Source organism: Aythya fuligula, chromosome 6 (genome assembly GCF_009819795.1).
Source record: "Aythya fuligula isolate bAytFul2 chromosome 6, bAytFul2.pri, whole genome shotgun sequence".
NCBI lineage: Eukaryota > Metazoa > Chordata > Aves > Anseriformes > Anatidae > Aythya > Aythya fuligula.
In genome coordinates, this window is record NC_045564.1 from 20,227,200 (window position 1) to 20,253,536 (window position 26,337).

At 37.5% G+C, this 26,337-nt stretch overlaps 1 protein-coding gene across 2 annotated transcripts in view; it reads left to right on the forward strand.

The window, feature by feature from the left end:
- The first annotated feature begins 308 nt into the window (after window positions 1–308).
- LOC116490529 (sodium channel protein type 2 subunit alpha-like) overlaps window positions 309–26,337 on the forward strand; it is a 71,386-nt gene continuing 45,357 nt past the window's right edge. For both annotated transcript variants that reach the window (XM_032189783.1, XM_032189782.1), the window contains exon 1: window positions 309–468. The gene's annotated coding sequence lies outside the window, so the exon portion shown is untranslated. The remainder of the gene's footprint in view (window positions 469–26,337) is intronic.

Here is a 26,337-nt window from a genome sequence, read left to right on the forward strand (position 1 = left end):
GGTCTCACGGCCTAATGCTGTTCCAATGCCTGCTTCCCCGAGGTCTGTAGGGACCTGTTGTCCATCACCGCGGTACCGGCGGCTGCCCAGCCGGGAAGCAGCCGTGCGCCCGGCCCCGAGCACCCCCGCTGGCTGCTCCCCCTTCTTCCGCGGGGCCCCCTCGCAGCCGGACGCTCCCCCATCCCCGGGTACCGGCCTTCTGCAGCCCACCCACATCTTCACAGCGGCCCGGCCGCGCCCCGGTGCCCCGCCCGGCCCCTCCCGCTGCGCGCCCGCCGCCAGGGGGCGCGGTGGTGACGGGGCGCGGCCGCCTCCCTCCGCTGGTGGGGCCGGGCGAGGCTCCCGGGGCGGCGGCTGCAGCGCGGAGCTGGGCGCTCGGGGCGAAGGGAGCCGAGGCAAGGCGAGGAGTGAACGGGACAGCGGCTGTCCCGCAGCACCGAGGCGGCGCGTACCTGTGGCATGGCAGAGGTGAGCAGCGGCTGGGGGGGGGCTGCGCCCCGACTCTGTTCCTGGCTGCCGCTCGCGCATCCCTTGGCCCCCTCCTGCCCTCGGCCCGCCGCTGGGAGCGGCTGGGGCAGGGGGTGAAGGGAGGCAGCCTCATTGCCTTATCCCCTTGCCTTTTGATGGCTCTTCTGGTCCCCATCGCTGCGGCACTTGGCTTTCTCTTTTCTTTGCTCTCCCTCTCTCTTTCTTCCCCCTCTTTATTTATTTATTTATTTGTTTGTTTGTTTGTTTGTTTTTATTTAGTATAAGCATCCGGGGAACTGTTTTACCCATTGATCTCATACTTTCTTAGTCTCCACCCTTAGAAGAGAAACCCCAGTGCATCCCAGGTCGCCTCTGAGGTCCCCACTCAGTGTCTCCAGAGCAACAAAGAACATGTATTCTTCTTAATTTGCCATAAAAGATAGTTTGCAGCTGTGGGGATGGAGCAGGATGAGCTCTGGGTGGGGGATTTTGCTCTCTGCCATCATGTCCCCTTGGTTGCTAGGCAGTGGTGGCCGCATTTGTGGAAAGATCGAAGAAGTGCGTGGCAGAGAGCAAAGCAACAGGAAAAGCTACAACAAGCAACAGTATGTTGTCATGTCTGACATGCCTTACTGGTGGGGAACCTGATGCACAGATTGCTCTTATGCACCTTGTTACCTTAACTCTACGCTTTCTGCAACCCGTCATTTATTCCAGAGAGAGCGAGGTGGTTTTACTTACCTAAAATGTTTGGTCACGACTTCTATAGAAATGGTAGTTATTTAGAGACATGTGCTTTGTGCTTTCTGCATGAGTGGTACTGTTTCAGCATCCAAGTGTCTTGGTAAGAAAAGGAACGATGGAAGGAACCCTCGTACTAAAGTACATGATTGTTCATTGAACAGTCATGCAGGGGAAAGGTTTTCATCAAATAAATTAATTTCAATACACTTCTCCTGTAAATACATAGATTCAGAATTTGCAATTTAGCTTGAGTATTTCTATCTATATTGTGTGTCTTGTGTGTGTTTGTCATTTGAAGTATAGCACACCAGCACTGTTAAGGTGTGGATTTTCATATGGAAAGAAAGTCAATTCTGACACAGCCATTTTCATGTCAGTAGTGGGGGGTTAATGTCCCATAGTTTCTATGTGGATTGAAAATTTACCTTTTATTAGTTGTGCCTGATGGGTTGCAGTGTTGTTATCATCCAACAAGCTGTTGGACACAAATAGAAAGAAGTCATTCTGTGTGTTGACTACAAGCTCTCCGGGAGAAACCCAGAGGCTCTTTGGCGGTTCTGGTGGAAAAGGGTGTGTCAGCAAGGGAAGACAGAGCCCAGCTGCATGCATTGTGCACAGAGGCTTGGAGCAGCTGGAGGTGGGCACCTTTGCCAAGGGCTAGGCTGGCCAACAGACAGACACAGTGATTTCAGGTCATCTTCACCCACCCTGTCACCTGCATATGTGAGGGATTTAAGAGAATAATCTCATCTAGGCTCTTGTTTTTAATTCTTTCTTGAGTATTTTTAAAAACACTGTGGACTTTTTAAATGGTCTTTTGAAGGTGTATTTAATTTTAACATTATATGAACATTCACCTGATGAAAATGCAAGATTTGAGCAAGGCTAAGGCATTCACAGATACTTCTATATTATTCCTAAGAGACACAAAAACAAGGGTTTCCCATTTCGTTCTCAAAACATTATTCAGTGTTTGCAGCTGAAGTTCAGCAGAGAGGAATGGAAATTAGTGAAATGGGTTGTATTGATTTTTAATTATACACATTAAAAGAAATGCAAAGTGTAGATAAATAGTATGAGACGTGAACAAATTACTGGGCTTCTAAATCGATTTTGTTAATCTCAGACTTTATTACCAGAAGTACAATATTGATAGGAACAGTTTCCCCTTCAATATTTTATTTTAAAACTTATTTCTCTTGTTTGAGGGAAAAGACGGAGTTTTGACATAGTGTTGAACAGATGATAAATACTTTGCTTTTCTTTATATAAGCATTTATTTTTAATACATCCTTGCTACTAATAAGCAGCGATAGAATAAGAAAGACATTCTACCTTATTCTAGTGAAAGGAAACTTATCCCTGGGCCCAATCCGTTAAGCACATATGTCCTCATTTAATTTTTTATTGGGACATTAAGTTGGGTACCTAGTACAGTGTGTCCTCTGGGAGTGCATACGTGCATACAATGCTCAACCCACAGAGTGGAGACTGATATAATTTAATTTTAAAGAAGATTTTTCCCTTCTCTTGAAATAAATTGTGCGCTCAGCCCAAGACAAGAATATATTTATCAATAATAATCACAGATGTCATGCTCCTTAGAGACAGTTGAGTCATTCCCAATGTTGAGTGGTTGTGCTGGTTGAAACACCCAAGTCCAAAGCACACTGTTCTGTTACCAGGGGAGAATTTCCATTAATTGTCTTGCTTCTCTTGTTAAGGCTTTTGTTATCATTAACTAGATTATTTCCAGATAGGAGATAAACCCTTTCTCACATGTCTAACTATAGGTTGTATATTGCCATGCTATGTAATAAGTTCAATACAAAGTTTTCTTAAAATCTTGTGAGAAATCCGCTGTAGAATTAAGAACAACGAAGTTTAGGAAAAAAAAAACACAACATTTAGTTGTTGCATTCTGGAAGAACAATACAAAACCAACCAACCAACCAAACAAAAAAACCAACACAGAAGTTAGAATGTATTTTCATATGTGAGTGGTAAAGTTTAATATAGTTATTTCATTAGGAGTTCTGTCAAAAATGGACTTCTTTGTTGAAAGCCATCCCATGAAATTTTATTTCCTGGAGTTATGTAAGTTAAATAAGGGAAAAACAAGAACTGCTCCAGTGAGTTTCTTGAAGAGCATGTACTTTTGTGACATATCTGTGACATTTAAAGCATCAGTCCCTTGTTTATCTATGCTTTCAGTTGATCCTCCTGGGTTATTTTTGTCTTGCTGAAATTATTGACGTGTAGATCTAGTTTATTTTTTCATTTAGCCCGAGCAGTGTCTTTTCAAGAAGGTGCTTTTGCAGAACCATTATCCAATTGTTATCCTGAACTTTTGGACAGAAAATTCTTGTTTGAAATCTCTCAATCATAGAGAGAGAAGTGTGCTCATGGAGAGCCACAGTGTCCATCTGTGCCCTTGCCGTGTTGCCCACTGATGCAGGTGAGCTGGAGCATGTATTCACTTAGGAGCATCCAGGGGCAGGCAGTGCTGGGTGCCACAGCAGCATAGGAACTGGTACTGCTGCCTGGCATCCTTGCCAGGTTATAAATTTCTGATGCTATTGATACTGCACCCAAAGCAGCAGGCAGGTTGTCTCTAGGCGTTCTGGTCTATCCTGTAGGTACTTCTGAGAGACCACCAAGTCTTGCTGCCTGAGTTCCTGGAAAAGGCACGGCAAGCATTTGACACACTGTTTGGCGTGTATCTGGACAATTCTGATTTACCATACTGGTTATCTTCATATAGAAATAAGTACATAATATGGTGAGAAGATACTAAGGAGAAAAAAACAAAAAAAGTTAAACCAATCTTGAAACCCACTTGGACCTTATAATAAGGTGCATCACTTCATGATGCTGTTATAGATACTGACTTTGCTACAGTGCAGTTGCAAAGTTTTTTGTGTATGTGTTTGTGTGTGTTAAGTATGCTATTTGAAATCTGACTGTGCTCATAAATGTATCTCCAGTTTCCCCAATGTATAATGCATGTCTCAGAATATTTACAACATCCTTGGGAAGTATTTTGCCTACATATTTTTCCTGTGTGTAAATAATTTCTAATCAAGTGGATAGGCCACGAAAGGTTCTGTAAGGCTGTATTCTCCCCTTCCTACTGCATTTGCAGCCTTTCCCTTCTTTCTGTTAGTAATTCTTGAGCATCTCATGCCTCATCTTTCTTACCATAGCCACCCTTGTGTCTCCCTAATTCCCTCCTCACTTACAGGCTGCTGCCTGCACCCACTTTGGTGATTGCCCTCCCAAGTTAAATAACACTGTGTAGTTCATAGGCTGACAGTTAGCTATGTGTGTAGGCAAAATGTTTGATACTTGATTAGATACCAACCGGGAAGAAGCTTTTTTGTTTCTATTACCTACATGCTTAATTAGCATAAGTATGCTTATTGGCTGCCCAGCTTGATTAAGTAGCATGCAAACCCTTTATAATAGTGAGAAATGTGTCTTCTGGGATGCTGACCAGCCAGTGAGGAAACGTTTGCTTTAGAGGCCAGCCACGTAGAAGTAAGTTAGACTTCTTTGCCCTAAATCAATCAGTGATATCTCTGGTACCTGCCTGTGAGTCGTGCATTTCCTCAACCTTGAAGCCAGCAAAAGGTGTTGTGCCTGCTCAGCCCTTGTGTCTTCATTCCAGCTCTATCTAGAAGCTACCTGTCTATATAAACCTTTCTTCCAGAAAGGTTTATATTCAAGCAGGAAACCTCAAAAGAATTGAAATAAATATGATTTGAACATACGTGATATCTTCAGAGTTTTTAATATGTTACAGGCAAATTAATTGGTACAGATGCAGAGGAAAACATGACATGCTGTGTAGCTGCAATGTATTCATAAGTGTTCTGCAGCATTTTGCTGTAAAAACTTCTCATTTGCTACAAGTTTTACTGGATTTCTTTATATGGTGCATAAGGTGTTTTTAATTTTTTCCCCCCCTTACTTTGTAGTAGGGGTGAAGTGGATAGTCATTTTCCAGGAGCTTAAATTCCTGGATAGAGTACTTCAAATCTTCATTATCTTTAAATATCTACACACCATCTGAGGAAAGAGGAAGGAGACAGTGGTGCTCTACAGATAGTCAGTGAGGTGACCTCTGTATTGAGGAAGACCATGTATAGAGGCATTGCTTAGGTATACATGGATGTAGGAGAAGTGAAGATGAAGGAACTTTGTATTTAGAGTTATCTCGTATTAAGGTGCCATGAAAGTGACTGGCTTCCTTGCAAATCCATGAAAACTTGTTGGATCTTTGTTTAGAGACAGCAGATTCAGCACAGTTAGAGGAGGCTGGTCCAGGAATACTGCCATTTACTGGCTGGGTAGGAGACAGCAATTTTCATTTTCAATCTACTTTTCTTCCCTTTATGCCAGCAACAAATAAAATTCATTTTCTGTTATGCTATTTCTGTCCTGGGATGTGAATTCTGGCTTTTGTGTAGAACAAGGTGTTGATGGGTTGTGTTGAGCTTTTGTTGAATGCATGATTTTTTTTTTTTTTAGAGGTTGTAAGGTAGTGGTTTGCTTGACCTCTGCCTGCAGTCAAGCCTGCCACTGCTGGATTCCAAGTTATTGGTTAACATAGCCTGTATTTCTTTGGTAGCCTGTGCATGGGATTTCTAAAGATGTGACTACCTGACATAATGAACCATTGTGTTAGATAATTTTGAGTGAACTTGTGAATTTCTCTAGGCATTTTACAGTGCAACGAGCTCATAAAAGCTATGTTTCTTTTTCAGTTGCTGTTTCCAGTTCTTTCTAGGGATTTGTATGCTGTTTTTTATTGTGCAGTTTCCCAGAATTCAAGTTTAGTGGTTTATCTAAACCACTGTTGTGGTTTAACCCAGCAGGAAGCTAAGCAACCCACAGCTGTTCCTTACCACCCTCCACAGTGGGACAGAGGAGAGAATTGAAAGTGTGTAAGTGCAAAAACTCATACGTTGAGAAAAAGATGGTTTAATAAGAAAAAAAAAAAAAGAAATGAAAAACAAAAACAAAAAACAAGGAAACAAACAAGTGATGCACAATACAATTGCTCACCACCAGCCTAGTGATGTCGAACCAGTTCCTGAGTAACAGCCCCACGCACACCTTGGCCAACTCCGCCCAGTTTTATTGTTCAGCACACCACTTGTGGGATGTCTCTTTGGCCTGTCTGGGTCACCTGTCCTGGCTGTGTCCTCTTCCAGCTCCTGGTACACTCTCAGCCCCCTCGCTGGCAGGGCAGCATGAGAAGCCGACTGTCCTTGGCTCTGTGTAAGCACTGCACTGCAACAACTAAAACATCAGCAAATTACCAACAAAGTTTTCATCCTTAAATCCAAAACACAGCACCATACCAGCTACTACGAAGAAAATTAACTCTCCCAACTGACACCAGGACAACCACTAAGTTCATTTAGATTTGATATTTTATACCACATTTGATAAGAAAAAATATATATTTAATAAGTTGAATTCAGTAATCCTAATTCATTGAATTTTATTTTTCTTCTTGTAGGGTAGTTGCTGTCATTTTTAGAAGGATTTACCCTATTTTTCACATGTTTATGGGTCTTAAAAAATTAAATCTCAGTTTACTTTCAAGTTACTCAGTTGTTACCCAATACTTTGTTGATATCATGACCCTTAACTTCATCTGGGAAAAGATGTTTCAGGATTAGAGTGACACCTTCTAGGACTTTTTTTTTTTTTTTTTTTTTTTTTTTTTTTTTTTTTTTTTTTTTTTAAGAATTAAGTAAAAAAAATGAGAATCACTAAGTTTGCAGACCCTTGTAGTCGTAAAAACTTGCATCACTTGAAGGGCATACAATAGATTTATGAATATACAGTTGTTTTTTGTTTTCTCTTGTAAGACAAAGTCTGTCATGTGGAAGATGTGATATAAAGCTTTTATGTTGTAGATACTTGTGGTTGATACTTAATGATGTTTCAGAGATGATATTTAATGATATTTTGTAGCAGTTTCTGTGGCTTAAAAAAAGATTATTTTGATAATTAGATGTAATAAATTGAATGAAAGAAGAGTCCATTTGTCTGGTGCACAAAATAGCCATGATCACTTATTTTGTATTTCTTTCCTGCACTCTTCTTCCGTCTCCTGATCCCTAGAGGCATATTTTATTTTCATCTTGTTGTGTCGTTGTCCTTTCACAAAATTCAAGCAGTGTTCTTTTCTCCTACATAGTGGTGATATATTTCATGGATGATGAAAAGGAATTAAGTAATGACTTCCAGATGTTTTGCTGCACTAAGTAAACAGATACTTAGCAGATACTGTACTTGTGATGATGTACACTTATTAGCATAAGTATCTGTGTTTGTTACTAATTAATCACTATTTCTCTGTTTAGGGTTAACGGTTTGGTGCAGTGCTACAAAACTAAGAGTGTCTCATTTTCTGCTGTAGAAAGCTGATTTAATTTTCAATAAAATCTTCAGGCGCTTGTTTTTTTTTTTTGAGAAGATATATGTATAATCAGAACAGAGTACTTGTGCTTCTCATCCTTTTTGTTTTGTGGACTCCAGAAAAGAAATTCCAGAACCTTTCAGAAATACTGCTTGTCTAGATTGATGTGAATTGGATCTTGTTTGTGCACTTTCTGCTGCATAATGCTTTCCGTACTTTTTCTCTGGATTTCTTCAGTTGATCACAGGGCCAAATAGACCAGCAGCCTGCAAGACATAAACAATTGCCTAATAGTTGTGAGAAAGGCATAGGGTGAGAGTTTTTCTTTTAATCTAAAACTGTTGATTTGACAACTCTGAGAAATCATAGCAATTACTTAAAAGTGAAATAATACTGCATAGATAAGCTGAACAATTTTCTCATCATTTTGCTGAGGGACAGATATCAAAGGAGGGTGTTCTGGACTGAAACCACAGTCACTCCATTCTACAAGCGAATCTCAATTTTTTCTATTGTAATACACTTTTTAGTGTTTTTGATTTTTTTTTTTTTTTCCTTTACTGCCTGTATACCTTTCAATTTGCTTCAGGTTTAAGAAAAATGTAAATAAATAAATTACTTTCTGGGGAGGGTGCTGTTTGTTGGTTTTGTTTGTTTGTTTTTTTTTTTTTTTTTTTTTTTTTTTTTTTCAGAGAAAGGTTGACAGTATATGGCAGTTGAATCCCATAAAAAAAAAAAAGTCAGAAGGAAAATAGTATCAACCATTTGTACGCTTCAGAACAGCAACACCCATAGCTTTAAGCAAATTGTGTCATTTCTAGGGTCAGGCACAGGCATTCTGTATGTTTCATAGCAGTACTGATGCCTTTTTCTAAAGCTTTTACATTGATTAAAAATTTAATTAAAAACTCTAGGAGCAGGACAAGAACCTGACATGACACCAGTTTCTTCTCTGTTTGTACTTGTTGATGCTAGGATTCTAGTACAATCCAAATTGAAATAATAAATAAAGATAATCTTCAAGTTTTTCTACCAAAAATCTGCCCCTGGTCACTCAGATTAGGAGAATGCCCTTCCCATTTTGGAGAAATGGGCCAAGTCATACTAGCTTGGTCCTATGTTAAGTAATTTGATATATGTAAATGTGCTTACTGGCAAATGGGGATTGCGTGCTTGCAGGTATATTTTAGAAGCTCATGGATGCTTAATTTTGCAGGGTTGAAAAATTCTTTGGTAACTGATTTTCCAAGAGTGATTGTTTTATATGTAGATATGTAGATATGTATATATAGAGAGAAATATTACTGCCTTTCTTCTAGTTGCTTAAGCAGCATGATTCTTCTGGTTCTTTCTCAAATGCTGTAACAATCTACGTTCACGATAGTTCTTTATTCACTTTTAATTTTACAATGCTGAGCATGAATTTGAAGATACCCAGGAGCTTTTTTTTCTTAAGCTTATATGTCTGTTATTTTGCTAAGCTATAAAATATACACATCTAAGAGATTCAAGGAAGAGAGGGGAAAAGAACGCAGGCACAGACTAATAGTCTATTCCCCTCTCCTGATGAGTACTTCATTAAATTATTTATTCCTACTGTATGACTGGGGAGGAAGGAACATGGAAGGTTTTGCAGATGAGTGTCATTCCGCATTGCTGATAAAGTACAGTGAATCTGGTGGTCTGGTCTGAAACAGCTGCTTTCTTTTTGTCTGAAAAAGAAAATGGTGGTGAATTAAGTTTAAAAAAAAAAAAAGTGGGGGGGGGGGGTTAAATCCAAATGCTGCATTCTGTATAGTGTTGTGTGGTGTTTTTTTTTTTTTTTTTTTTTAGTAAATGTTTTTAGTGAATGTCTAACAATTCCGTTTGAAATTATACTGTGGTTGTACGATATAATGGCTGCTTTCTGTAGCAATGTAGCACTTTGGGGCAAAGACTCCCTTGTTTCTAGGGAACTATGTACTACTGCAAGTGTATTAAGAAAACATTCTTAGAATTGTATATTTCTATTATGAACAGCTTTTAAAACATTGTATTCATCTGCAAAGATTTCAAACACTGAAATAAAAGTGGCTCACTGCAACAAAAAAGCTTGTGATGAAAGCTTTATGCATGGCAACCATGGATCACAGATTTGTTCATGTTGGAGCTTTATCAACTCTCCTGCTCAGAGCTGCTCAGTGGTGAAATCAAACCAGGTGGCCTAGAGCTTTGTCCAACCAGGTTTTAAAAACTGCTGAGGACAGAAGTTTCATGGTCTTTTTGTGCAGTCGCTTATGATGAGGTGAGAAAACACTTAACTTGGTATCATTTATATATGATTTAATGTTTCACTGACAGAATGTGATTATTAAAATAACTTTATCCTTTGCACCCAAGCCAGTTCAAATCACATCTATTTCCAACACATACAATTATGTGTGAAATGTAGTTTCAATAAAAAGATAATTTCTGTCTTCAGTTCTGCTCGGCAATGAAGTAGCCAGCTGGTGGCAGATAGCCTAGGAGATGTTTCCATGTGAAGATCTGGGAAGACAAAACAATTCCCCATGCACATTTTATTGATTTTGGATATTGTTTATTTATTGGCATTAGTTAAGACACACACTTTCTTGATAGTACTTACTGCCTAATGCACCCAAATCTTGTTCTTTCGTCTGGTTGTCTGTTGGACAGCATCTAAACAACAACAAAAACAGATGTTTTGAACTAATCTGCCTACCCTGTACCTTGTTCAGTGGCCAGTTTTCAGTTCAGATTTTAGTAGTTACCTGCTTACGCTTAGAAGGTGCTCATTCAAAGCTGTTAATTCACTCTGGGTTGTTGCATGGAGTCATCTGTTGTGAATTACTGCTGACCTCTTAGATTAGTAATCTCATCGTATCTAAAACTTGACTCCTAGTTTATTTTTCCAGTGGAGGCTGTTGATGAGCTCTTGGACTTGGCTAGTATATCTTAGTTTTTCTTTGAAAGGTTAACACTGAGAAAGCCTGGCTTTCATCAGGGTAACTGAAATCTTTTGTGGGCAAATGATTCTGAAGTCTCACAGCCATACCAAGTGCCCAGGTGTGCTCAATTCAGAAGCTTTGTGGATCACTGGATTCGAGGCAGGGGAAATTAATGATTCCAAGCAAGAAGATGGTCCTGTGACTTTTGAGTAGGTATCATTTGCAGACACTTTTTCTATGGCATTTCTCTTGAAGTGAATGGCACGCATCATGATAACCTGCTTAGTGTCCACTGTTTTTTGTTTGTTTGTTTGTTTGTTTGTTTTTTAATTGCAGTTGATGCAACAATTGCAAATATTTTGATTTTTTTCAAAGTTTGTCAAAATAAAAGCCATTAAAACAACTGTCTCCTTGCATTGAATTGCGAAGTGAAGCATATTTGGGAAAATACGGATATCTCTTATAATAATAGTAGGTGAAAAAAATCATTTAAATTATTTTTATGTTGTCAGTGACTAAAAGAGTATATTGCACCAAAACACTGCATTTACCTTTGCCTACACATTTTGATGAAATAGCTCATAGAAATTAATCTTTTTCTCATTGCCTTTCCAGAATCTTAATTGCTGAAATTTCTGTTTCTCACTACCTATAGTAGTGACATCCTTTAAATTAGACTTTGATCCATATAAATTGGTTTCAGAATACAGTTCCTTGGTTTGATTGTAGTAATAATTAATGCTTCATTAATAGCTATTAGTAATTTCAATATTTGTTAACCTCTCAGTGCTGTATGTCTTTTATTACTGCCTCTTACTCATACATAAGCTTGCAATTGATAGCAGCCAGTGCATCCTTGACTTTGAAATGTGAAGGAGAAAACCTTTTCAGTGCAAAGTAAATGATTATGAAATTAAATTCCTTCAGATCTGGATTTCCTTTTTCATTCAACAGGTTCTGTTGTTTGATTTTAGAGAATACTGCCATGTCTTTTTATTTGTTCATCCTTTTCCTTGCAGGTGCAAGGCTAGTATAACTTCGAGGTTTTGTTTTAAAATAACTTGATCTAGTTGAGTTCATTTTGTGTTGTCCATAATTGTTTATGCAAACTAGAAGGGGAATAATTTTTCAAAATCAAGTAATTAAGAAAAGTGAATTAAAGCAGGAGATGTGTTTCCAAGTTTCCTTCAAAGCCTTAGTTTTTGTGGGGTTTGTATGGTTTTCTGTGGTGGAGGAAGATTTCCTGTTTTATTCCTGTTCATTGGATGCACTTTCAAATAAATTCTAATGCAAGGCTGTCTCAGAATACAGAGTCAAGTAAAATAGAAAGCCAAGTAGGGAAAAAAGGGATGAGGGAGGACAAATCCTTCAGAAAATACAAAGACTTGGAGTCAAGCCCTGGAGAAAACTATTGCCAAAACTATCTTGCAGGTTCCTTTGTTCTGTTATCATAGAATCATAGAATATCCCGAGTTGGAAGGGACCCTTGAGGATCATCAAGTCCAACTCCTGGCACCACACAGGTCTGCCCAAAAGTTTAGACCATGATATGATCATGTTATGATCACATGAATGACTGAAAATGGCTGATACAGAGTAAGTGAATTAACATTACTTACAGAAAAGGGTTGGTGGTCATAGGGAAAAAGCTTATTTCAAAAGAAAAACAAACAAAAAAACAACAACAAAAACACCAAACACTATATTCCTTAAGAAAAGTGAGTAAAACAGTGGGAGGATAACAAGTGCAGGGCTTATTTGATTGTGAAACACCTACCATTATCATCCTAGGCTCACTAGGATATTTAAACACTTGAAATTCAAGAAACTTGTTTTCCATGTTTCTTTTCTAATCTTTCCTTCTGTGTTTCTTTAATATTATTTTTTTTTAAATTATTATTATTTGGAAGTTTTTGTGTGAACTGTTCTACAGACTTGGGAAATGAATAATACTTGTACTTCCTTATTTCCCAAATGCATCTACATTTGAATGTTTATTAAGGTCATATAAACATTCCTTAATAAACATATAAATGTTTATATGTAATCAGACTTTGTACTATTTTAGTGGGTAAGAGGAAAGAAAAAGGGCAACTGAGGTTGCCAGATAAGAGTCTTTTTTAATTATTATTATTATTCATTCCATCCTTTTTAAGAATCATGTTGTCACAATTCTGCAGGCTTTGGTGGCAATCACTGTTGTGTTATTTCAGTTACCTCTGGGGAGGACATGGGGGTAGCCAGCATCTTTGTCCATTTCTGCTCCTCCATTCTGGCTTTACCTGGGAGGCAGAGTGTGATAAGGGCACTCCTCTGTCAAGGGCACTCCTCTGTGAAGAACTGAATAAGAAACTCTTGAAGTATGGTATTTGTTGCTTTATTAGAAAATAATATGTTCTGCAGTTTGTGTTGGTTTTGGTTTATGTTTTGTTTATTTTTAGCACAGATTCAAATATTTAGAAAATAAATCTTTCTATGTATGAAATGGATGCAGTAAAAACAGTGGCTTTAGGATCTCCTTCCTGTGGACACAAGTTTAGTGTTAGCTGGAAGCAGGTTAGTAAGCTGTTGTCAATGGAACCGATTCACACATCTGCTTTAGTCTTGGTCTCTCTTCTGTGATTTCCTATCATGTTGTTTAAGTGTTCTAGCATGTTTTCTCATTCCTTCTTGTGCCATCCTGCTCATTGGGAAGCAGGTAGTGAACTTTGCCAATGTGCTTGATGGCTCCAAAATCTGCTGTAGCATCACAGCACTGCATTTTAGGCTGTTAAACTGAATAATTGGTATTGAACTCTCATCTCAATTTTACAGGCTTATTCTGCTTCTGTGGGTTTTTAATGGATGCCATGAGTAAATATATATATATATTTTTGTTGTTCTAATGAAAAATCAATAATATATTGGAGGTGCTAAATCTTTTTTGGACCTGACAGGTGAGCCTTTTTAAGAAGAACATCCTGCCGTACATCTCTGTTATAATGAATGCTGATGCAATTTTCCATTTTCAGGGTGTTTGCATGAAGATACATAAACACTGGTAGAATGTATTTGGGAATTTTGCCTCTCTATCACTCTAATCCAAGCCAGGTTTTACTGATCACCTCCAGCCTGTATCGATTTGCAGAACAGCAGCTGAGCCTCTAGAAAATTAGACAGGCACAAAAAGTAGACTCAGATTACACTAATGAGCCCATTAAGTGAGGTATAGGGAGTCTGTCTAGCCAGAATGTAGAACTGAAAGAAGTCTGGCTGTACTGCTTGCTTTATTTCTTTTGCAGTCAGTAGCCAGTTTTAACCTCCTTTATACTTGGAGTGGATGGGAGAAATGCTTCCTTCACCCCCCTGCATTTTTTTTCTTTTTTTTTCAAAGTCTTGTCCTTTCTCTCTGTCTAAGGGAGAAAACCTGAAGGGAATTGTGTTTGCAGGCTATAAAGCTTGTAAGATGGACTAAGTGTGCAAAGCACAAGTTCCATAAAGCACGCATGCTTTCTGAAATCTTTCCTGTATGTCTGTTCAGTTCTGCTGTCTCAGACCTTTTATATTTTAGTACATGGAAAATCAAAGCAGAGCAAAAGTACTGATTTTTAAAGTAGTCCTTGAAACACCTAATAAAAATCCCCCCGCCTTTATTATAGCATAACAATGCATAATACCAAATAAACTTCAGGGTTGCTTCAGAATTTCAGCAGGTTTAAAGAAATGGGAAAACTATTTTGTACTGTAGGTAGATATATTTGTTTTGCTGCTGTGGTCTAAAGGAAACAAGAACATATTGAGCTTTCTGGTACATGGAAAACCATGGTCTGTGTACATTTTAAGAATAAAAGAACATGGTTTTTGCCTGTTTAAAATCCAGTGAACCATAGGTATTGGATTCTGCAATGACTTATATTGTTAATAACAATTTGTTAACAACTTTTATCTTGTAAGGTTTTGTTACACTTACTCTGCTTTTTTATAGTTATTCAGGAAGACCTAAATATAATAATAAAAGTTTTCCTTTTTTTTAAACCTTGACTTGGTTTGGCTAATTCTTCATTCCCATTGTTCAGGAGGGAAGCTTTCAGCAGCAGTTATTTGAGAGCTGTGGTGATTCAACATTATTTATTTCTGTTAGTTTGCAATGGTGACTTGTATTAGTAATGGTCAAAGACTGGAACAAAAACAGAGAAAGAAATTTGATAACAGACCAGAAAAAGCTGCAGGAAATATTCCGGTGCCACCTGTTTTTAACACAAGTCAGGGACCTGGATGAGCAGGTAGTGCTGAACCCAATAGAGAGCTGGAAAGAGAAGCCTGGGCTAGCACAAAGAGTAGGCTGGGAGGTGGTGGGCAAATTATTTACTAAGGCACCTTGGGACATCTTGAAGAGATGCAGTGGAGAGGAGGGAGAGGAAACCTGAAACAGACCCCATGAGCCTGCAGGGTTCTGTATGTAGGCCATACCAGGAGAGTAACCTTAGCCTTGTTCTGAGCTGGACTGTGGACTGTCTCACTTCCAAATCTGCTTCCCAATCTCATCTTTTCTCTGACTTTTGTACCATTATTTTACATAACTGGTTATTAATACAATACCAGAGATTTGTCAGAAACAGGCGTCTTAATTTTTTTCAGTTTAGTTGCAATCGACAGAAACTAAGTCATTGACTTCGGACATAGCATATGTGTTCCCTCTGTGGAAAAAAGCATCTTCTAACTTCCGTGTAGTTGGTTATAACTCAGAGTAACACTTTCTGCATTACTGAAAGTTTAACAATGGGTGTTGGTGCCAGCACTGAGTGGGATCCAAGTACATTGGCTTTAATACGATAGAGGTAAAGCATTCAAGATCATTTTGTCATTGAATCAGTTTTACGGGAAAGTTATTGGAATGGGGATTCTAAAAGTTTGAGCCATGTAGCAGTCTAAAGTCTGAAAAATGAATAGCAATTGGAATCACAGAATGGGCGGGGTCGGAAGGGACCTTTAAAAATCATCCAGTCCAACTGCCCCACCAAGCAAGATTACCTAGAGCATGTTGCACAGGATGGCATCCAGGCAGGTTTTGAGTATTTCCAGTGAAGGAGCCTCTACAGCCTCTCTAGGCAGCCCGTTCCAGTGCTCTGTCAACCTAATGGTAAAGTGTCCCCTCGTATTGAGCTGGAACCTCCTGTGCTTCAGTTTGTGCTTGTTGCCCCTCGTCCTGTTGCCTCATCTCACTACACCTTGATGAGGTGGAATAAATTACGTAGAGGTGTTTATATCCCAGTATCTTAACATTGTTTACAAGGTTTGAGTAATTTCCATGGAGTATTCTGATGTACATGGATCGGTTGGTGAATGTGGGTGAACTTCTGATTCCACATTTGCAAGAACAAGCTAATGAAAAGATCCCGTGCTCATGGATGTGTAGTTTCTCTGCTGTGCACAGTGCTTATGTATCCTGAATTACTGTCTGTATGTAATTTATTTATTGTATTAATACTATAACTTCAGATCGAAACAAAAATTATGGGCCAGTTCTGATTTGCTGCTGAGGTGATCTCCCTGGAAAGTAAATGAACTTTGAGAGGATTTGTTTTAGTGGATCCACTGTGGAAATCCCAGCACCTAGCTATAAAAAGGTGAAAGAAACTTTTCTCCTTTTGTCCGTCCTCCCAGCCCTTTAACTTGCAGTGAAAACATACTGACAACAGTTCTGTTGGATGTGGTGAGGGGCCTGGAGAACAAGTCCTACGAGGAGTGGCTGAGAGAGCTGGGCTTGTTCCTCCTGGAGAAAAGGAGGCTCAGGGGTGACCTTATTGCTCTCTACAGGTACCTTAAAGGAGGCTGTAGTGAGGTGGGGGTTGGTCTGTTCTCCCACGTGCCTGGTGACATGGGGGAATGGGCTAAAGTTGCGCCAGGAGAGTTTTAGGTTGGATGTTAGGAAGAACTTCTTTACCGAAAGGGTTGTTAGACATTGTAACGGGCTGCCCAGGGAAGTGGTGGAGTCACCACCCCTGGAGGTCTTTAAAAGATGTTTAGATGTAGAGCTTAGGGATATGGTTTAGTGGGGACTGTTAGTATTAGGTCAGAGGTTGGACTTGATGATCTTGAGGTCTCTTCCAACCTAGAAATTCTGTGTCTGTGTGTGAAATGTGTGTGGGGTTCCCCCAGGCACTGATGCGGAGAGTCAACCTTCAAGGATTCTTTCCCAAATTTCATCCTTAATGGAACAACTAATTTATCTGTGGGGTTTTCCTTCTGTTCAGCATCTTCAGCTTTTCCTGCGTAATGTGTTTTTGTCTAACAATTAGTAAGAACAACCAACCAGTAAGTTTGGATAGTCTTCCAGGGTAGGATCACAGGCAGAGTTCTGTAAATATTTATACCATGATAATACATTTTAGCAATGTGAGGAACATGTCTTTTGTAAACAAATGCAAGAAATGCCTTCTTGTTGTTTTAGTCAGTTCTGTGGACCCCAGTAAGCTTACAATGATTAATAGAAAATTAGATTTGATTATAAAAAGCAAGAGCTATTAGTGTACTACTCTATAACAAGGAAACAAATAATAGTTAATTAACAAAATAGGTTTTGTTTTATGTAATGATCTTACCAGGCTTCAGTTAACCCAATATATCATAAATATTAACTTGAAAAGCCCTTTTCTTTAAAGAGCCAATGCAGATAGTTAAGATAGGTTCACCTGCTTTCCTTAATTGCAGCACATTTTCATTCATGTGGTGTGAGGTATAGCCTCCTTCTCCATTGAAATCTACTTCTTGTTGAGCTCTTCTCTCTCAGGGCAGATTCATTTAGAAGTTCAAGTCATTTGTGTCAATCTCAGACACATCATATGCTTGTTTAGAAAGACAAATCTTTGCTTGCATATAGATAGGAGTTCTATATTTCTGAAGGAAAGCAGAATATGGTAATTTTAAAAAGTTATTTTAATAATAATTTTAATTTTAATTATTGTAATTTTAAAAAGACCTATATCAGGAGACATAATTTCTTTCAATTGAAAGTCATATACCTTGTTTAATAATAACTGTTTTGATGCAGAGATCATGAGAATTGTTGTTTCATGTATCACTGCTTTTTATTAAAAGAACAGAAAATTCTGAACTATAGAAACGTATAGAAATTCCTGCATGCTTAGAGGAAATGCATGTTCCTTTTCTCAGTGCTGTTTAAAATAAGGCATTTGCCATTGTTTGGTAACACAGGTCACCGTATTTAAAGAGACAAATAAAATGGAGGTATCTCAGAACTTGTTCTGTTAGAGTGGCTTGTTGTTTTCTGGTTGCAGTACAATGCTACTTCGCTGTGTGACTGCTGTTAAGATGTCACCTTACTCTAAGAATGACTGATGCCAAGAGAAATCTGATGTTCACCTTTTTTCCCGACAGTTTTTGGCAATAGCCTCTGATTTAGCATCTTTATTCACAGTCTTGAGTTTGGGGAGATTTAACAGAAACTTTCTTCTATAATATGGTTCTGGACATAGGACTAATAGAGTAGCTGTGTCATTTTCTTCCTTTATTTTTTTTTTTGTTTGTTTGTTTTTGTTTTGTTTTGTTTTTATATATATATATAAAATAAGGGTGACAAAAGGTCTCTGACAACACAACGGTTAACACGGATATTGAAAAGTATATCTTGGAGTGTGATCTCAACATGAATAAACTAAATGTAAATGTATTTAGTGTAGGGGAGTGGCATGGCTGTGGTTTTGCAATAAGTGTTCTAGCAACACAATATGGTGGCAGGCTAAATGTTATTAATCTTGTATCCAAGCCTGCTTTATTTTGCAGAAATGTTTGTATTCTATATATGAAGACATGCCTCTGCTTTTTACTGAACACATTCTTCTCCAACTCACATGAGTTGCTAAAAGATCTTATCCTGGTTTTATACGCAACTGTAATGCAAAGCAAATTTACTTGTCAAAGTTATCATTCTTGCATTAAATCAAAAAAGAAACAGTGCTTACTGTCTCCAACTTTATAACTTCTAAGTATCAATTATTTGTAAATGTTTGCTCATAGTAACAAAGACTGTTTGGGAGACTTTAACCATTTTAAACATAATTGAGTTGTTGGTTGATTTATTTATTTATTTTTTTTAAATATCCTTCAAATGTTAATGGAAGTTGTGAGTGGCTTTGGATAAAACCAATTTAACATTAGTCATGTAATATAATGCTGTATACAATTATGCTTATTCTTCTGCTGTGCTAGAAAGCAGAGTAGCTGAGCGCCTTCCAATAAATGGTCCATTACGCAAGGAGCATCCGCATCATCAGTTTTAGATATTATGTTAAAAGCTTCAGTTCTGATATATGCTAAAATCAAATAAGAATTCCTGCTTTAGGAACTTGGAGCAAATTTTGATTCTTCAGTTTGTATTAGCGTAGCATTTAACAGATACTAAATGAACTTTTGAACATAAAAGAAACATTTCCAATATTTAATGGTGTAGTTTCTGGATTTCTTTGTACACGTATGTGAATATAAACTCTTGTTTTGCGGACCAGAGTCTGCAGCATTGTTGGGATCCAGTTCGGAAAGAAATGCTATTTTTTATTTACTACTTAGTCTCTCTTATGAAATAATTCTTAGTAATCTCCTAGGGATTAATAACCATTCAAAAAAGACATTTCATTGACATCAGTTGCTTTGTGGAGTCTTTTTTTTTTTTTCCTCCTTTTTGTTGTTTCTACCGTTAGTTGTTATAACCCATCAGTATGAAATGATGGGAGGCAGAAGAGAATATCATAGAGCTCTGTGAGCTCAAGCATTGGTGATGATGCCATGATCTGTAAGAATTTCATAAACGTCTGGATTTTAAGTAGACAGAATGTTTTAAAGTAATTCTTCTGGCTATTGTGGCAATTCTTTTCTTCACAATTTCATTTTTGAGGCTATGTGCTTTCCTTTTTCAGCTGGCATTCATTCAGTGAAGATGAAATTTGAGCCAGAGAGCTCCTAAAAGTTTAATCTGGAAGTGTAGTACTTTCTTCTTTTCTGAAAGTGTTGTTTATTGATTTCTTGGAACCACTGTGGCAAATCTGACGTAAGAGAAATCTAACTTTGAAAAATAACTTGCAATATTGTTATTGCCATTCTTGTTTTTCTTTTGTGTTGACCCATGTACCTTTGAGGTCTTATTCTGTAAATGTAAACCTTACTTTTTATTGGATTTTTTTTTCTTTCTTTCTTTTTTTTTTTTTTTTTTTAATATGTTTTTCTTCCTTAAATATGAGATTAAGTTCATATGATTTCTGGATAAAATACATTTTGGGTTGTAACAGGGACTGGCAGTTGTATCCTGAAGAGTTCTTATCACTAGAGTGAATTTAAGTAGTCTGTTCAGTTTTGTAACTGAAAACAATTATTAGGTAAAAAGTATTCAGTGTGAAAAAAACTAATTTTGTATGATGGTTGCCTTTCCTTTCTACTCTCTTTCAGCTAATGAGTAGCAGAAAACTAAACACTGTACAAGTACCATGATTATTTGAAATACGTATAGGGACTATTGCTCTATGGCTTCAAGCAACTACAGTATGTTGTTATATCCATGGCAATATTGAATTTATTTATCTATTTATCTTAAAAGCATCGAAACAAGGAGTTAGATGCATACTCATTTACATCCACAGATACAGTATTAAAAGCTTTGGCAGTTGTCTTTACTAAGAAATTATGTAGAAAAATTACCAAAACTGATAAAGGTAAAAGTCAAAATGTAATTATCTTGATGTCATCATCTGTGGTGTAATAAAAGAAGTATTTTGGAACAAAGGTTACCCAGCACACGTTATTGGTGCTTTGTGCTGGAAGTTGCATAAAGTCTTACTGTGCCATAAGCTGGCATGACGATATCTCATAAACTGAAGGAGGAATGTGGAGAACAGAGGATAAAAAGAACAAAATGTGATAATGAAATGTTGTAAGATCAAACACCGGTATTTACAAAAGCAAATCTGTTGTACAAAATACCATAGACACAAAAACTGTAAAAAGAAATTTCAGCAACTGATATGCTTGACTGGACTTAAAGAAGAGTTTCTCTGAACTTGCTTAGCCAGAAAATGAGATTATTTTTTTTTTTGCATAAATACCTTAAAGAAGGAAACACAAGTGACTGATAAGTTATTGAAGATTAGTGTTACCATAGGGGTAAATTTGATACAAACTTTTAATTAGATTGTAAAAAGGATTAACCTATTGAGGAAGATGTAAATTAGGATTATTATCCAAAGACTTGGCTGCATGATTTATTAGGGCCTAAATGAAACCAGGTTCTTAATACTTCAAAATACATTTGTGTTCTGGAGAAAAAAGTCATTGGCATGCATACGAATGACAGGAATATCATACTTGCTCAAGTAAAAATGAATGCATTTCACCTTGCTGACAAAGTAAATACTGTCTTTCACTGTTTTTTATTGTATTGCTAACAGTAAACAACCACACAGTTTTTCATTTGTTATGTGTTGGCTCTATTTAAGATTTTCTGTTTAATGTGTTAGTGACTGGAATGCTTGTCCGTGAGAACTGAGTTTCCTGGATCTGAGCTTGATAGTAAGGAAAGAGACTGATCAGCTTGCCCAAGTGGTTGCAGATTCCTAAAATGATTTATATGAGATAAATCTTCTTTTTAAGATCAAGAGTAGCTTCCTCTGCCTTTTTAACACTTTGCTTTCCTGAAACATTAATACTTTGCAGGTATCTTCTAAGTATTACTATAAACTTACACACTGAATCAGAGATTCCTGAATTGAAAATAGCTAGTTTGAAATAACTTGAAAAGGATAAAGGACATGTAAGGTGAGTTGCATGTAAGAAATTGAACCATTAGAACTGTACAGAAGTTGTCTGTTTTCAGTAGGCATTTGTTTTATTCTTCAATATGATTTTTATGAGCAAACTACAAAGAAACAACTTGAAAATGAAGGGCATGGCAAAATCTTTAAAGGTGAGTTGTCCCAGTTAGTCCCATTGCATTGCCACAATATTCTGCTGAGAAGTACAAGGGATGAAATGTGCCATAGGTTTAATTCCTTCAGGTTCAGAACAATTAATAATTTAGAAATGTTTCAGTTCTTATTGATGCTTACGATCATAAGTGGCTGAATAGTGTTAGTACTGTTGGTGTCTGCACAGGAAATTCTTTGAGAGGGGAAGGAAGGACACTAGATTTTTAATTGTTGATTAGAGGAGATGCTTTCTAGATTAACCCATTTTCCTAAGAACTTTCTTGGTTTGTATTATCATCAGCTTTTTGTTTTGCAGACTCTCAGAATAGTAATATTGGGGTAGTCGGAATCAAAACAGTTTCTTTTGTCTAGCAGCTAGAACAGTCTGAAGGATGCATCATTGAGTAACAGCAATATAGTAGTTAATAATGCAAATTTTAATTTATATAGTTAGTCAAATTTAGTATCCCTGAAATAAAAATGCCATATTCTTTTATATACACAGATGCAGAAAAATAAAAGAGCGTAACAAAGAAAATGTATGTAGGTTTGCTGATGACTCATCAAATGTGATCATTTGCCAAATTGAATTTCAGTGTACATCATCAACAGACTGTCATGGTAGCAGCTTCTTAGTCTTAATTAATTTTCATACTTAGGAGAATTTATTTGGTTATCGAGACTTAGTGATTTATCCAGGCTTCTTTAGTATGCTGAAAATTGCATTCAACTTTATTTAAATAGTGCTATGAAATGTACAATAGTAATTAACAGATAGAGAGAACACTGAAAATAATAATGTAAAAATTCATTTTTGTGTTATGGGATATAGGGTATCCAGCTCTGAAAAAACATGAAGGTAAATATACTATGTATGGGAGATGTATTTCCTTCATTCTGAGATTTCGATCCTATATGGTTTGGGTTGAAGTTTGAACATTATTTTTATAAATGCAAAAATAAACATTTTGTAAATGTCTGTAGAAAATGATGAACATGTCAGAAACTTTATATTGAGTTTTTCACTTAAAAATAATTATTACTCTTTGCTTTTTTTTAGGGAGGAGAGAGGGATGAAGATTTGCATAGGGACCTTTTTTTTTTTTGGGGGGGGGGGGGAGAGAGAAGTGTTGGTTTTCATTTTTATTTTTTTCCCCTCCTTTCAGGATTCATATTCTTTCTTATTTTTTGATGTGATTTGTTACTGCTTCTTTGTGGTACAGTAGCCATCATGACTGCAGAAAAGAGAACATTTAAGTCATTAAACTAATCCATCTATTGTTATAATTCTTTCAGTTTGTTTCCTTACTGGATAAATGAATTTCCTTGGTGGAATGGCATAAATGATGTCAGTATTTTACAGAGTATATATTTACATTCATTTAAAAAAAAAGTCATGATGAGAAAACGTAGTCTCTGATCCATAACTCAAGATCTGTTTAACACGTGTATTGTTTTTTTTCCAGAAGTATGGGCTGCGATTAGACTATGGCAAATCATTGACAGAAGAGGTTGCTGTTAGGTATTAGAAAAGATCCTTTTTGTTTATTTGTTTTATGCTGACACTGAAATGTGATGCAGTCATTGGCTATGGTCTCACTAGAGAGAAATGCTGGATGGAATTTGTGTCAACCCTAAGAATACTACTTAAGCATTGCTGAATATACCACTGGAATATCAGCATGAAAGCAGAAGGATTGGTTTTTATTCTGATAACATCGGTAACAACTCAGAAAAAGTGTCATAAGGCCATAGTGGTATTTCGTAAAATGAGCAGACATGGACTCTTGGTTTTACGTATCACAGGTTTCTAAAGAGGAAATTTAGCCTAAGTGCATAGGCAGGCATAAGTTAGCAATGTGTTCAATTAAAAGTAGTTTCTGTGGTCATATTCATCACCTTCTGAATCTGCCTTCATAACGTCAAGGTGGAAAACTCTTTAAAGCTTTTAAACATCTTCCTCCAAGTAATAAGAACATCCCCAAAAGGCTGATTGTTGTAGTAGATAACCTGTAAAACTCTCTTAGGGTTTCTCCCCTTTCTTTTAGTTAACATGGATTTTTCTGCCTTTTTTGTTTCTGAAGAAAATCAAAACACAAAATCATGTAAATATTACTTAGACTTCCAAGCATGTCCCTACTTTTTGATAGACATTGTGAACTGGTGTGTAGATGTGCTGAAAAATCTGTAATGTCATGTAATGTCATGTCCAATGTCATCTCCACAAAGGGCAGCACTACCAAAGCAGTACTGTGTGTACAGCACTGGTTTTATTTGGTTTTAAGCACCAGTTTTATTTGCTTTAAAGATGGTTGTTTTAATGGCTGTAGGTCTTCCTGTCCTTTCTCTTCAGACTCCTCAGAGTTTGTGCAACTATCTAACCATTTCAGAAACTGTACAGTCAGTACATACAGCCATATTTATAATATGAACAGTAGTTTGCATCTCTTAATGCAGGAGAGGTAAATCTTACATAAGTACAGTTCTCAGTATCTGTAGTGACACATGCAGAAGTGATTAATTTACCATATAGGAAGTTTTATTTAAAAAACAAAACAACAAAAAACAAACAAACAAAAAAAGAAAACAAAAAAACAAAAACAAAACAAAACAACAACAACAACAAAAACAGGTGTAAGCTAAATAAAGGAACTAAGGGTACCAAATCACAATGTCATTACTTACATTATTTCTTAGGTTAAAAATGGAGCTTTAAGGGAAAGGATTCTGGTGTTCTTCCTGTGAGAGTGATTTCATTTTTTGCTGGTGCATGAGTGCATGTTCCCTGGGCATCTGGCCACAGGCATCATCCAACTTCTGAAGGAAATGCTTCAATCAAAGCATTGCAGGTCAGATTTTCAGAGGCATGGATGTTAGGGATTTAGGAAGGTTCAGTGGAGAAGGCCAAACAGGAATCAAGGACTTTCCCTTTGAGAACGGTGAATCTTTTAAAGATGGAATGGATCCAATTGTCCATTTTGGAATAATTAAGGGAAGATGTGTCATTCCTGGGCTGCCTGTTCCTGAGAATAACTATCGCTCTGTGTTCCGAGGATGCTGTATAGCTGACACAAAATAAGGCCAATTTCTGTACCCCTTTAATCAGGAGATTTCTCATATCCTTACTGGCCTGTGCAAAGACCCCTTTTTTCTGTCTTTTGTCACAGTAGAGAGTACTTGCTAGGGATGCAGAAGCTGTCATAGCTCAGCTGACAATGCTAGGACTTGGATATATGCATACCCTTGTTTGGCAAATTTTGAGGGAAAAAAAAGGCTGGCATAAGGCTAGGTTTTAGTGGCTTTGAGAATTCAGTTTGTGCTGGGAAACTGTTAAAATGTAGAAAATGTTATTAACTAATTTGGAGGAGACCTAAAAGTGATTCCAGAAGAGGAAGCTGCATTAACGTTCCTGGGATTGATAGCATGGTGTGGTAATTCAGTGGGGCTATTGCACCTCATATGTAAGTATTTGGCATCAATTTTTTTTTCTTTTCCGCACATCTCTACTGTTAAGCTGACACTGTGACCAGAGGAAAAGCTATGTCTTTAAGGAACTCTCACCCGCTGTGTAGCACAGGCCTGGTCCATGACATTGGTGGTAGAAGCCTGGGGCAAATGGAGCCGTTCTAGACCAGCTTCAGGTTGTTCATTTGGGATCAAGGCCCTGACTGGTGTCCAGGCCATTCTGCACTGGGTGCCTGTGGCACCCAGTTCCTCACCAGCTTTGGTGTCTTTCAGAACCTTTATGATTCTCGATGATAGCATTCATAGCATTAATTCTGACATGATTTCACTTTTTGGCTGGCAAAATGGTTCCCTCATCTTTAACCCCTCACCCAATGTTGTGGCGCCTCTGGGAAAAGACATTCAAGAAGTGTCAAAATGCTGCATGGCAGTGTGAGGAATGATGAAAAAAGTGCATGAAACAGCCCTGAAAACCTCAAGGTCTGAGAAGGAGGTGTTCTGGGTGCCAGACATTAGATTCATCTGCAGCCTGTGGGATAGCCCATGGTGGAGGAGGTATTTCATTGCAGTCCATGGGGTACCATGCCAGGACAGATTTGTGTGCTGGAGCAGGTGGAGCTGGTGCAGTTCCAAAGGAACTGCAGCTCGTGGAGAGCACACTGTTATGAACTGGCCCCAACCCATGAGATTTTTTACTTTATTTTATCCCTCTTATTATTTTGATGAGGGAAAGTACAAGAGTGGGTGGGTGGCAATCTGGTAGCCAGCAATGATCAACCTACCACAATTTCTGAATTCTGTTGAAGTGTTGTTAAGAACTATAGCACTGCTGAATGTCACCAAGGAGGACTTGATTCTGTTTTGTCTCAGTTTATAAAATCTGTTTATCCTGAACTAATTGCACCCATGGGTATTAATTGTGTTCTCCCTGTAGAAAATAGAAATCTAGAAAGAAGTAACTTATTGAAAATGTAGCATTTGTTGAAATTTTAATGAATATATTATTTTTTTTTGAAAATACATCAAGCCTCAGAGAGTAGTGTAACTTCGGAGAGAGTGTGCCGTGTTTTTTGTGTAAATCTAAAACATTTCATCCCTCATAAATTCCTTAATTAGAGAACATAATACAGTCAAATTTACAGTTGAAAGTCAAGAAAATACTAGTCACGAAATCCAAAAATGGAAGGACTAAACCTTAGCCTAGTTGCATTCTGCTTGTGCATATGGCTTTAAATATAGTACCTGCTGTCTAATAGTGCAGTATTAGTTCAGCTATCATAATGTAAGCCACCAGGTTGAGTAGTGTTCTCATAACAAATGAAGG